The sequence below is a fragment of the Nothobranchius furzeri genome, chromosome 6 (genome assembly GCF_043380555.1).
Source record: "Nothobranchius furzeri strain GRZ-AD chromosome 6, NfurGRZ-RIMD1, whole genome shotgun sequence".
Lineage (NCBI taxonomy): Eukaryota > Metazoa > Chordata > Actinopteri > Cyprinodontiformes > Nothobranchiidae > Nothobranchius > Nothobranchius furzeri.
This window is the reverse complement of record NC_091746.1, coordinates 52,956,768-52,969,165: the sequence shown is the minus strand read 5'-3', so window position 1 is coordinate 52,969,165 and position 12,398 is coordinate 52,956,768. Positions and strand designations below refer to the sequence as shown.

Genomic DNA, 12,398 nt, shown 5'->3' with positions numbered 1-12,398 from the left:
CCCTCTGATGCATGAATTATGAAATCTTCAACCATGATTTTTTAAACAATTTTTTTCATTCATCTTTAGGTGTGAATGAAACAAATTTCAACAAATATTTTTTGTAAAATTTTATAATTTACAAATAATTTATTACATGTCCACCTCAGTGGACAGCGTGCATTCTGAGCATGAAATATGTCGGCTTGGCTTACTGAAGTCCAAATGGAGGGGCTCACATGCATTAAAGTCTTCAACAGCTGTGCCTAATAGCAAAAACAAAAAAATAACAACTTTGAGTACCTGTCCACTGTAGTGACCGTTATGCATCAAAGGGTTAATGGTTTGGTAAAACACCAATGATGCCATTTTGCATGGAAACAGGCACATCTCAGCGCAGTTTTAAACATGTTTGTTTTGAAAATAACGTAAATAAAACAACACTGAATAAATCCAATAGTACAGTGGAACGATAATGACATTTTCCACCACAGCTTGGGCTTTTAAAGGCTTTCCGGAAAGGAGAGAAAACTGTAATTATCTGCTGAAGGGGAAAAGAACGAGTGTCACTGCGCAATGCTGGCGAAGTTAATATCTCCTTCTTGCCCTTTGATTTGAGGGTGAAGGTACTGAGTTCTGAAAAGGCTGATTGACCTGGAAAAGCTGAGTTAAGTGAGTGGAACTGTGCAGCTTTCATCCCTGCTGAAAGTGCTGACCACGATTTAAAGTTTAGGACTTGCTCACAAACCTTCAGCCTGGTTGTGTTTCTGTAAATTCACGCTGCGATTTTGATTGACTTGTTGCAGCATTTACTTCCTCAAATGGGTCCAATCATGGCTCAGACATGCCTTCTGCACCGAGGAATCCATGAAGCCAATTAAGAGTCTTGGCGGTGTAAATTGTTCCATGCATCTGTATTCTGATTAAAACCAGGCTTTGTTTTCTGTTTATGCTTTTCTTCGTGATAAACTTCATTTATCTGTGTGTGTTTATAGACACATCATTAGCATCTTTAATTACTTCTACCCCAAGGATCCGTTTGCATCATATTTTCCTTTTTTCATTTGCTCAGTCAGCTGATTTATTGGGGGAACAACGAACCCAATGCTGCCTTTTCATCCGTGTTTGTCTGGGCTTTTTCTCACAAAAGCTCGCCAGAGGAAAATAAGCCTTGGAAAAGCAGATGGCTAAGGCTGTGGTTACATATGAATTTGAGGAAATATGTGGCAGCCGCTGCGAAGGAAAGATCTGTCATATTTCACCCGCTCAAGACGCACAAAGTATAGAGAGGATGAAAGAGGCTGAAGGCAGGAGGAGGAGAGCTGGTCTGGGTTTGATTCAGTGGCTTGTTGTCAGGCCTCCAGTGGGCTGTCAGTTCGCTCTGTGGTCCCTCTGCAGGCCTTTAACCGGGCAGCGAGAGCCTGGAAGGTTGGCGTGCTGCGGCCGAGCTCCATAACACATGCTCTCTCAAAGCACTTTGGTTTATTTACGTGGACTGGATGTGATGGACGTTGTGCTTTGAAGGAAAGGGGCAAGTCAGGCACACATAGGCTGATGGTTTCCTGTTAACCCAACCGTTCATGTGGCAGCAATGCGACACCTCTGATCACATCCAGAAAACATCTCAGCTGGGAGGCTTTTTTTTCTAGAAACAGTAGAAATATAGCCACTGATGAACTGAAGGGGGGTTCAAACTGTTTCCAATGAAAAATCATCTTTGCCAACCTGTTTCAGAGAGAAATCAGACATCGTATCCTTTGTACTGTAAAATTCTGTCTTCAGGTGACCTTATTAATAATAACAAAGTGTTGGATTAATAAACCACTTTTCAAGGCACCCAAAGCACTTTCCTTTAGTCACACACTCTCACATTTACACACTGCTGGTGATGGTGAGCTAGTGTGTAGCCAAAGCCACCCTGGGGTGGTCTGACAGAGGCAAGGCCATTGGCCCCTCTGACAACCAACACCAACACAGTGTGAAGTGTCTTGCCCAAGAACACGACAGCAGAATACCCCTGTCACAATCCTCCATTCATGAGGCTACCTACTTTACCTCCTGAGCTACTGCTGCCCCATCCTTCTTCTCTTTGTAGTTTTCTTTCAAGGAGCTATGATTTATTTTTTCTTTGGACAATGTTGTTTCAGTTCAGTATTTGATTTCGGATATAAGATACACTACCTGTCCCAAAAGAACATCGCCACCTATAAGAAGGGCACATGCTCCCATATTTGGTTGGACCGCCTTTAGTTTTTATTACGGCACACACTTGCTGTGGCATTGTTTTAAGAAGCTTCTGCAATAGCACCAGGTTTATTTCCATCCAGTGTTGCATTAATGTTTCACCAAGAGCTTGCATTGATGCTGGTAGACTCTTGACCACTGATACAGCTTCTTAAAGGGACATGAACATTGCCGACCTATACACATTTGTTCATTTTTTTATAATCAAATTTATTGACATGGAAAAATCATCCCGATAGCAGTCAGAAATTTCGATAATGATACATTTTCGATTTATTGCCGAGCTCTACTAGCAAATGAAAGCCTTTTTCCCAGTTGGCCTCACTGTTAGTGGTTTTCTTACGGCTACACAGCTGTTCAGTCCCAATCCCTTGAGTTACCTTTTCATTGTGCGGATGGAAATGCTCTGATATTTTCATAACATAGCCCTGAGTTTTACTGTTTTTATTCTATTTGATTCCACCAAACTTTTCAGTGATCACCGATCACAATCATTTAGGATTTTTTTCCAGCCACATTTCTTCCTTGAAGAGGATGGGTTCCTGCGATTGTTCCTAACCCAACGTTAGTAGGTTCTGCAATCTCCTTAAAAGTTTTCTCAGCTTGATGCATGCCAAAGATCTGACCCATCTCAGAATAACATCTGTTCCACGACCACCAGTTTTGTAATTATCCAATAAGAGGCTCCTATCTATTTGCTTAGTTAAATCCAGGTGGCAACTTTTTTTTCTGGACATGCAGTCTATTTGACATAAGGGCGATCATGAAGTCATATATAAATATTAATTTAAATGAAGGTTTTTTATTTATCAAGCCACTGAACTCTGACCTCAGAAACATTAAAGGCACACTAAATAACTTTTTCATAAGTTTGAATCATTTTTTGACCCAGTAGGTGCTAAAATGACCACATCCAGAGTGAATTATTAGTTTTTCTGCCCCTTTTGCCCTTTGTGGGTAAAAAACATGTTTACAACTTGGCTCTGCGGACCAGCGACCTGAAAGCCAACAAAAGTCACGTATGTTGTAGTAAAGTGGCTAGCTCTTAGACATGCACACGTAGAAGCCTCATTACATGCTGGAGACTGATCTAGTATATAAAGAGGTTCCTGCATTAAAGGCATTTAAAAAACATTTTAAGCTCATTAGTTTTTCATATTTATTTAAAACATCTCTAAGGATAGTTTTGATTTTGTAGCAGCTCCCATATAGGTCCAAGTTTCTGTCACCACCTTTAACTGCTCAAACTAATGTTTCACTAAGTGGATAATAGCTGATTTAGTAATATTTGGTTGAAAGCACTCACATACTTTCAACAATGTGATTTCTAAGTCCTAAAAAAGAAAAGACATCAAACAAATGTAGAAAAAGAAGAAGCCCACATTCTGCAGAATTAGAATAAGTCAGTTCAAATTAGGAGCTCTGTTTGATGTGAGTCAGCATCAGCCGGCGTCCTCTGGCTTCCCACATTTCAGATGATTTACATCCGAACATGTCAGGATGGTTAACCAACGTAATGACATCCTGTGATTCTATTTAAGTAGTTGTGATGCTTTGTTGGTTTGGCTGTTGCCCTAAAAAGTAAGGATTTTACCCAAAGAAGAGATAGGGAGGCAGCAGGTTTCCATAGCAACATACAGCAAACAATCTGCCATCGTTTCAAAAAGTGAGTTCAAATTGAGGTGTCATGGTTGATAATTCTGGATGCATTTTTTTTATTCATACGTTTTCAGGAGTTCTGGACTGTGGAACACTCTCTCTCTCTCTCTCTCTCTCTCTCTCTCTCTCTCTCTCTCTCTCTCTCTCTCTCTCTCTCTCTCTCTCTCTCTCTCTCTCTGTCTCTCTCTCGCCCTCTAAAACCAACATCCACAAAGAAAACAAGCAGCAGGAATTTATTTTGGCTCTCCTTGCGACCATTACCAATGGAACTTTTGCCTCGCAGTGCTGAATTACAGCAAGCGAGGTTTCTGAAATAGCATACGGTTTCAGTCATCTGAACATATTGTATGATCTGAGTGAATTAGACACTCAGCAGGCTTTCTAAGAGCCATTGTTACACGTTTCCATCGCCATGAATATTTGATATATACTTAATCAAGAGCATGAGGGGAAAATGTAACTGCTGAGGCTATTTGAGGAGCCATTTGGCACTGTTTCAGTATTATGTGGGTTCAGCTTTAGTTATAGTCTTAAAGGTAAAAATAGGGTGAGGTTGGACCTCCATCATCTCATGGATCTTTCCCCCTTTTCAATACCACCATGAAGTTCTTTCATCAAAATCTGAAGGGTTTCTGACTAAGCAAGAGCGACCTCTTTTCATGCTTAATAAAATGTGTCAGTTTCGTCAAATGAACGGTTAAAAGAATGTTTATTATTGTTCCTATTCTTCAGCCATGCCCCACATCTCCATTTCATAGCGCTTGTCACAGGCTGTGAGACAAAGATTAAAGTTCAGAGGTGATGCAGTGCTGTGAACCGCTAAGCCCGTTTCCTTGGAAGCAGGGGCTTTAATACGGGCATCTCCTTAGTCAGCTGGGGTCCTGCAGTGTTATCGTAGGTAACAAGTCACTGATGCTCTGCGGGGAACGGGTCCCGCTGCCATGATTAAGTCTGCTTGGCATTGAAGAAAACTACGAGACAAAAAGGTCCAGACTTCAGCCAGAAAAGAGCTGATGAGTTCAGGCAGAAGATAAAAACAGTCCAAACTGATGGTGGGGTCAAGGTTCACCACGCGTTTGCATAAAATGCCACAATATTCTAGCCTAGATTCTAGACCGCCAGTTGCTGAAGCAAAATGATTTGGCTCTGCATGTTGGTCTAGCTACGCTCCACTGGAACCTCTGCAGCCGTGGACAGTCTGGTTCTGGTCCAATCACAGCCCTCTGTTTGGTGGGTGGGACGTTGCTTCTTTTTGACAGTGTATGGTGGACTGACCCGTTGACTGACACCTTTAGTGGTCCAATCACAGCGCTCTGTCGGTTCGGTGGGCAGGATGTTACTGCGACTGGCATAATTAAGATGGGGACAGCTCGTTTGAAACAGCTTTGGCATCAACTTTGGACTATTTAGACTTGTGCTTTTTTTTGAGTCAAGAACAGACAAAGGTACTAAAGTTAATTAGAAAAAGGATGTATTTGCATCTTCTTCGACAGTGTGTGGCGGACTGTCCCGATGACTGACATCTGTAGCGGTGAGAAGGTTACGTTGTTTGAATGAAATCCGTAGATCCATCCCTACGACTGAGAGCTGTTAGTGAGTTGTGTTCATATATATATATATATATATATATAGATATATATATATATAGATATATCGATATATGTCAATATATATATTGACATATATAGGGTGGCTTGCCACTGAATCAATAAAGGGTGCATTCAAGTCCATTTGAACCAGTTGTGTTGCCAGTGTAGCTAGCTTCTTTGTTGTTTTTCAGTGAAAGATCTGCTGACAGATCAAACAACTGGAGTTTGGAGAATTTTACTTGGCTTTTACGTTAAATGCATAAACGTCACATGACATATAGGAAGTGTAGCAGGCAGCAATTAGCCGCCGTTATAGTTGATGGGTGTGTTTTCACAGATAGTGAAGGCACGTTTTTGGACAGAAATGTAGCGTTGCTTCGCTTGATTGATGCTTCCAGTCTATTTTTTACACTTCCAGATCACGTCAAGCTCAGCAATTCAGATCAAAACAAACAGGAAGTCAAACATGAGTGCATTGTAAAACGTCTATCTGCTGCCATCTTTCTCCTAGCTTGTTGTTACGTGAACTGCCGAAATCATGAGAGTTGTTGTAATTCTCAGGCGAGTTTGTGACCTCACAAACCAGCGATGCGCCGCTGGGGTCACGAGGACATTACACAGCTCTACGCGTCCGGTGGAAAGACAGGATTAGAATGTCAGACACAAAAGTACATTTCTGCCATGGGCTCTACTCCTTTCCAAAGCTGCAGTCACAGCAGAAGATATTCTCTCCTCCACACCAAGCCCCCACAATGCGGCTCAAAAATTGGGCCCAACCCGGAAGTACCAAAAATTGCAGTTCCACCCTCATCCGCTGGGGGCTGGTATCAGAAGCGAGCAAATCCTCATTGACTCCCATGTTAAAAATACCAATTTCACAGCAGAAATGAACATGTTTACAGCCTGGTACCAAAACATGTTTTTGGATTAAATGATCTAGTTTACACTCATGACAACTCTGAGGGGGGTGAATTTTTTCCTCACTCTTCTGTTTAAGTGTATTAAAAGCCTAAAATTCTGTATAATTAATGAGCATCCGACACGCGTGACCACAGAGCTAGCTCCGTGGGAAGGCCTCAGTAGAGCTTCGGTCTGGCCTGGAAACTGTTCCGGGATTTTGAGTCTCTGTGTTTGTGTATTCTTTTTTGGATATTTTTAGTGCAATTGTTGGACAAAATGACTTGCTGTGGTATTAATTGCACTAATAGAGGGTCCAAGGAGTCTCCACTTCATTTTTTTCGGTAAGTAAAATTATATTTATGTATTTTAGGTCACTGCCGAGCTGAGCTTAGATTTTAACATGTACTGTTTAACCATGAAATTTAAATGTAATAGGGTAAAGCCCAGTGCATTTAACACAATGCTGCACTTTAGAAAATGGGTTGAAATATAACATGTTGGTGGAGCTAGGTTCCGACTATCGGCTTGTGGAGCTCTCAGGAGACCAATGTTTTCCACCCGGTTCTCCCCTCCCTGCAGCTCGGCACATCTCTGTCTGATCGCGGCTTCTGTCTGCTGCGCGGGCTGCGGGCTTGTGGTTCTCCCCTCCCCGCAGCTCAGCGCATCTCTGTCTGATTGCGGCTTCTGTCTGCTGCGCGGGCTGCCGGCTTTCAGCAGCTTTTGGGAAACCTCTGTGTTCCACCCGGTTTTAGCCAGCGGTCAGCCCAGCGTATCTCTGACTCAGAAGCTCTGGTGTTGTGCACAGTTAACTCCAGTTGTAGCTAGGCTGCTACCTCTGTTAGCTTAGCTTCCACCTCCGCGTTAGCTTTGGGTTAGCTTCAGGTTAGCTTGTAGCTAGTTCGACCGGGTGTCGTCAGTTGATCCCAGCCTTACAGCCCCACCCTCAGCTCCTCCTCTCTTCCCTTTTGTGGAATTGTCTGGGCTTGACGGAACCTGTGACATGGTCAAAATGGCGGTGGTGGCCACCTCCCATTTTAGCTCAAAAACTTGTTATTGGAGTCTATGGAAACCCATTGTCCAATATTTATATGTCGATGCTCCACACACACCCTCCTACAGTGTCCATTACAATTAGACACATGTGATCAATTATGCAAATTAGGTTACTTTTACGAGAGCCAGTAGACAGGCCATGTTTCTACTTTTCAGTCTGTCCAAATAAAATCCTGTCCAATCAGGAAGCACTCTATTAAGGAGAACACAGTAATTATTATTTTTTTACACAAGAACACTTCAGAGTGGCCAAAAGTCCCTTTAAAGGTGATCTGAAGGTAAACCAAGCCCAGTGGCGTACACTTGGTCACCTTGCCAAAACACAAAGTCACCGAGTGCATCTCCCAGTAAGAACGGAGCCCAGCTGAGTTATGAGGGGTGCCAGGAATGTCGAGAGTAATGGCACTTCAGTGGCCAGTGAAACAGCAAGTGCATTTTCATCTAGGCCTCCTGTGGGAGATAATGTGTTAGGGGGGTAGACAAAATCGCCGTAGCAACCAACTAAAAATTGCCCTTCAGCTGCTCACCTGTCAATCACTGCAGTTTTTCTAAGCTGGCGATTTCTTGTAAAAGCTCACATTTGGGAGCTCTGCTGTTTTCCGTGACTCACTTCTCCTTTGGCTTTTACCTCGTGTGTATTAGAATCACCTTTCAAAAGTAGAGAGGGCTTTCTGTGTTCACATTAGGATACTTTGGACTTCCTTCAAGGGAGGAAAGTCACGTTTTCCAAAAGGGCATTCTAGGAATCACCCATAAACTACATTAACTCCTTGGCTGTTTGTATCACAATGTTTTCTTATTAAATAGGTAGCCATTCGCAGTTTCTTCACACAATATTAATAAAAGTTACATTTCTCTTAGAAAAAAGGAACACTTTTTTTCAGGTGGTAATTTTGTTTGAGAAAGAGAAATATTCTTTCCCTTTTTTTACATAAAAGGTTTCTTTATGGCTTTGAAATGATTTTTCGGGTTGTTAGCTTTTGATTTGCTCCAGTTTGTCCTTGCTCCTGAAAACTGAGCTGTACACTGAACAAGTTCTAATCTCTGGCACAGCATAAAAGCCTTTTCAGAGACCAAGTAATCATGCTTTTCCTCAGACTGGGTAGAACTGTGAGAGACCAAGAGCTCAGTGCAGGGAGTGCATCAAGCAGGTCTCCATCTTATTAGGGCTGGGGTAATAGATTGTTCTAGGTTAATTATTATTGCTTCACAAATACAAGACTGAGTGCATCGTGCTTCTGAGCAACCACTGTGCTGTTGCACCAGAATTCTGAGAAAATTGTTGTGATTTGTTTTTATTCTTTTGCAACAGACAAAAACATAGTGAAGGCATGCCATCACCTAAGTCTTCTGGAAGCAGTGGGCAGTTCCTAAAATCATAATGAATGTGCCAAAGAGCTGTCCGTAGGAGCTTGGAGCTAGTTCCAGAAATGTTTGTTTGCCCTCCTTCTGTGGAGAGCCGATGGCCGGAGTTGGCTGGAGGAGGTCATTATTTTTAACTGGCGTCACAGTGATCCATTCTGCATAGATTTACTATAAAACCAGCTGGTACAGAAAAAGAATGGCTCCGGTTGTTGGTGGGATTTATTTTGCGATGTGGAATACTTGGGTTTCAGATTTATCTTGTCTGGTCTGGATTGTTTATCTGTGGCTTAAATGACCAAATCTGATTCTTAAAATGAACAATAAAATTACTCATAAATTCTCTGCATTTTGTGGCTTTCATTCACCATCCATCCATCCATCCATCCATCCATCCATTCATCCATCCATCCATCCATCCATCCATCCCTCCATCCGTCCATCCATCCATTTTCATCGGCTTATCCGGAGTCGGGTCGCGGGGGCAGCAGCCTAAGGCGAGAGGCCCAGACTTCCCTCTCCCCAGCTCTTGGGCCAGCTCCTCCGGGGAAATCCCAAGGTGTTCCCTGGCCAGGTGAGAGACATAGTCCCTCCAACGTGTCCTGGGTCTACCTTTAGGCATCGTCCCGTTTGGACGTGCCCAGAAAACCTCACCAGGGAGGCGTCCAGGAGGCATCCTGACCAAATGCCCGAGCCACCTCAACTGGCTCCTCTCGATGTGGAGGAGCAGAGAATCTACTCCGAGCCCCTCCCGTATGATCGAGTTTCTCACCCTATCTCTAAGAGAGAGTTCAGCCACTCTGCGGAGAAAACTCATTTCGGCCGCTTGTATCCGCAATATCGTTCTTTCAGTCACTACCCAAAGCTCATGACCATAGGTGAGAGTAGGAACGTAGATCAACCGGTAAATCGAGAGCTTCCCCTTCGGACTCAGCTCTCTCTTCACCACGACAGACCGGTACAATGCCCGTATCACTGCAGATGCAGCACCAGTCCGCCTATCGATCTCACGCTCCAGTTTTCCCTCACTCATGAACAAGACCCCGAGATACTTGAACTCCTCCACTTGGGGCAGGACCTCATTCCTGACCCGGAGAAGTCAGGGATGAGGTCATGGTATAGTGAAGTCATTCACTATTGTTTCAATAAATGTACAGTGGACTTTATATAAATGAATTACTTTTGAGTGGTTCTCTGTGGAACAAAAGCTTTGGCGCTCCTGCTTCAGGAAGTAGTAGTTAGCTAGATGAGAGAAGGAACCAAAAAAAAAAAAACTACGGGATTTAGAGTTTTACTTATTAGTAATCGTGATTTTCGGACTTCTGGCATCTGATTGGCTAACAGCAACGTGAGTCTTCCACGGTCGCCGTTCACTCTGCAACATTTATGTTTCATCTCCACAAATAACACAAGCCTGACGGAGTTGTTCCATGTTGTGGAGTTGCTAATGCTAACAGTTAGCTTCTAAAACCCGAGACGTGCTCAGCTTCTAGACGCTGAATTCATGCAGGAGTTTCCAAAGTATTACTAAACTTTTGTGAGTGTATTGCTCAAGCTGGAGGGGTTTTGTTTGTGTAGCTGGAATAAAATAAAAGTTTATCAATTTTTCTTTCATAATATTCAGAACCATCCCAAATGTTCGAGATCCATTTCGAACCTTTCACGATTTAGTTTCTGTGAGACGGAACAGGTGGGGAATGTGAAACTTTGAAATGGAACTGGACTCAGAAAAGTTAATCTGAGATTCCAGGTTTGAAATAGGAGCTAAAACTTCCGATAAACTGTGAATAAATCTGAACATAAATAACACATTATGTGACTACGTTGGAGCAAGTAACTCTGCACAAATATTACATGGATGTTGCAAGTTATTTGCAGTTTTTACATTTGCAAAAATGTCAAACACTAACTCAGAAAGGGAAAATATGTGCATGTTTTTGTCTTCAACCCTCTCAGAGATATTGGCCTTAAATATAATTATTATTAACCATTCAAACTCCTCCACTGTTAACATTTTCTTCCTAAAATATCACCATTCCATAACAAACCCAAACATGTTTGTTTATCACATTGTGCTTTGTGCATTTTCGATTGTTAATATTTAAATTGGTGACAGTTTCAAGCCTGCAGATGCTGAGCATATGGCTTGTTGTCTGCTGGTAAATAATCTAATTATCAGCAGGAAACTTTGTGGCTCATCCTCCAGGTGTGTCTTTCAATTCTTCAGTGGAAGTTTAGTGTGAAAAAGGGGGTAAATGAATAAATGACATAGTATAGAAAGTTGGTTTCATGCAGAGGAGCTGGAGAGCACGCACACACACACACACACACACACACACACACACACACACACACACACACACACACACACACACACACACACGGCTCTGCGGTCTATTTCTGATACAACAGCAATGAGTAATGAACGGTTTTGCCTCGCACCGCTTCTTAACAAGCGTGTGGAGTGTATACAGTGTGCTCTGCATATTAGACTAATTAGTGCTATGCTGGCACACCCAGGCAGAGCGCTGAGGCTTCCCACTCGGTTGGTACTCCTACGTCTCTGCAGCAGTCTGGCCACAACCAGATTTGTTTGCTGGAGGAATGAGTCCTGGTGGTGGAAGGACAATGAAGCTTTGCCTTATTTCAGGACTTGGTTGGATGTGTCTGCAGATTTTAATTCAAAGTTCAAACCTTTTATGGTAAACCAGAAAAAAGACGAGTTTTATGTTTTGTGTTTTTTTTTGTCCATGTCTTTGGGGCACCGTTGCTCAGGGGTGATGGTGACTATGGTTAGGAGTTCACCCTGTAACTAGTAGGTTGCTGGTTTTATCCGTATAAGTCATTATGTCTTTGTGCAAGACAGTTCACCCTCCTTTTCTGCTGGTGGCAGTTGGAGGGACCAGTGGCACTTGTGCAGCCTTGCCCCAACGTACCCCTTGCTCAGGCTGCTATAAGCTGAGAAGCTCTCATATCTGGGAAGGGCTTTGAGTAGAGTCACTGCTCCTCCAGCCTGGAGGGTGAGCAGTGGTTCTATACACTTTTCCACATCTGTGGCTTTTTTGAAACAGCTTTTTTAAGCCACAAAATTCATAAAACCAAACACTGACAAAAAATGAATGGATGGATTTTTTCATGAGGCAGTAGAGGTCCACATGGTGGCACAAAAGGATGCAAAAGGAGAGTTTTGCATAATATGTCCCCTTTAAGGAGCTTCATCTTCATCAACATTCATATGGATGTTTAGGATCTTAGAACAGGTAATTTTGTCTGTGTGATTATTTCTCTTGATAGGTTTAAAAAAACATTTATTTAATTAGGTCACAAAGAAATGTGTTGTTCATACTATAATTTAATATATGAAGTTACTAGTGCATGCTTGAATTTCAGTGATCATACATATAATTTTGCTTGCTGGTAAAACACCTCCTGCAGATGCACCTCCTCTGAGACCCCCATCCCTCTCCTGTGGACCCCCCACTCCTCCTATAGGTCTGTTTCCATCTTGCTGCTTGTCTCTTTGCTGTAACTGCTGACAGGTGACACGTGGCAATTTCCTTTTGTTAATGAAAAGAAATGTGCCAATTACCTCTTTAAATGTTTTACTGTCAG

At 42.6% G+C, this 12,398-nt stretch overlaps 1 protein-coding gene across 3 annotated transcripts in view; it reads left to right on the top strand.

Annotated features, from left to right (window-relative positions):
* Positions 1–12,398, top strand: part of unc5cb (unc-5 netrin receptor Cb) — a 166,939-nt gene that overhangs the window by 108,019 nt on the left and 46,522 nt on the right. The gene's annotated exons all lie outside the window — the stretch shown is intronic.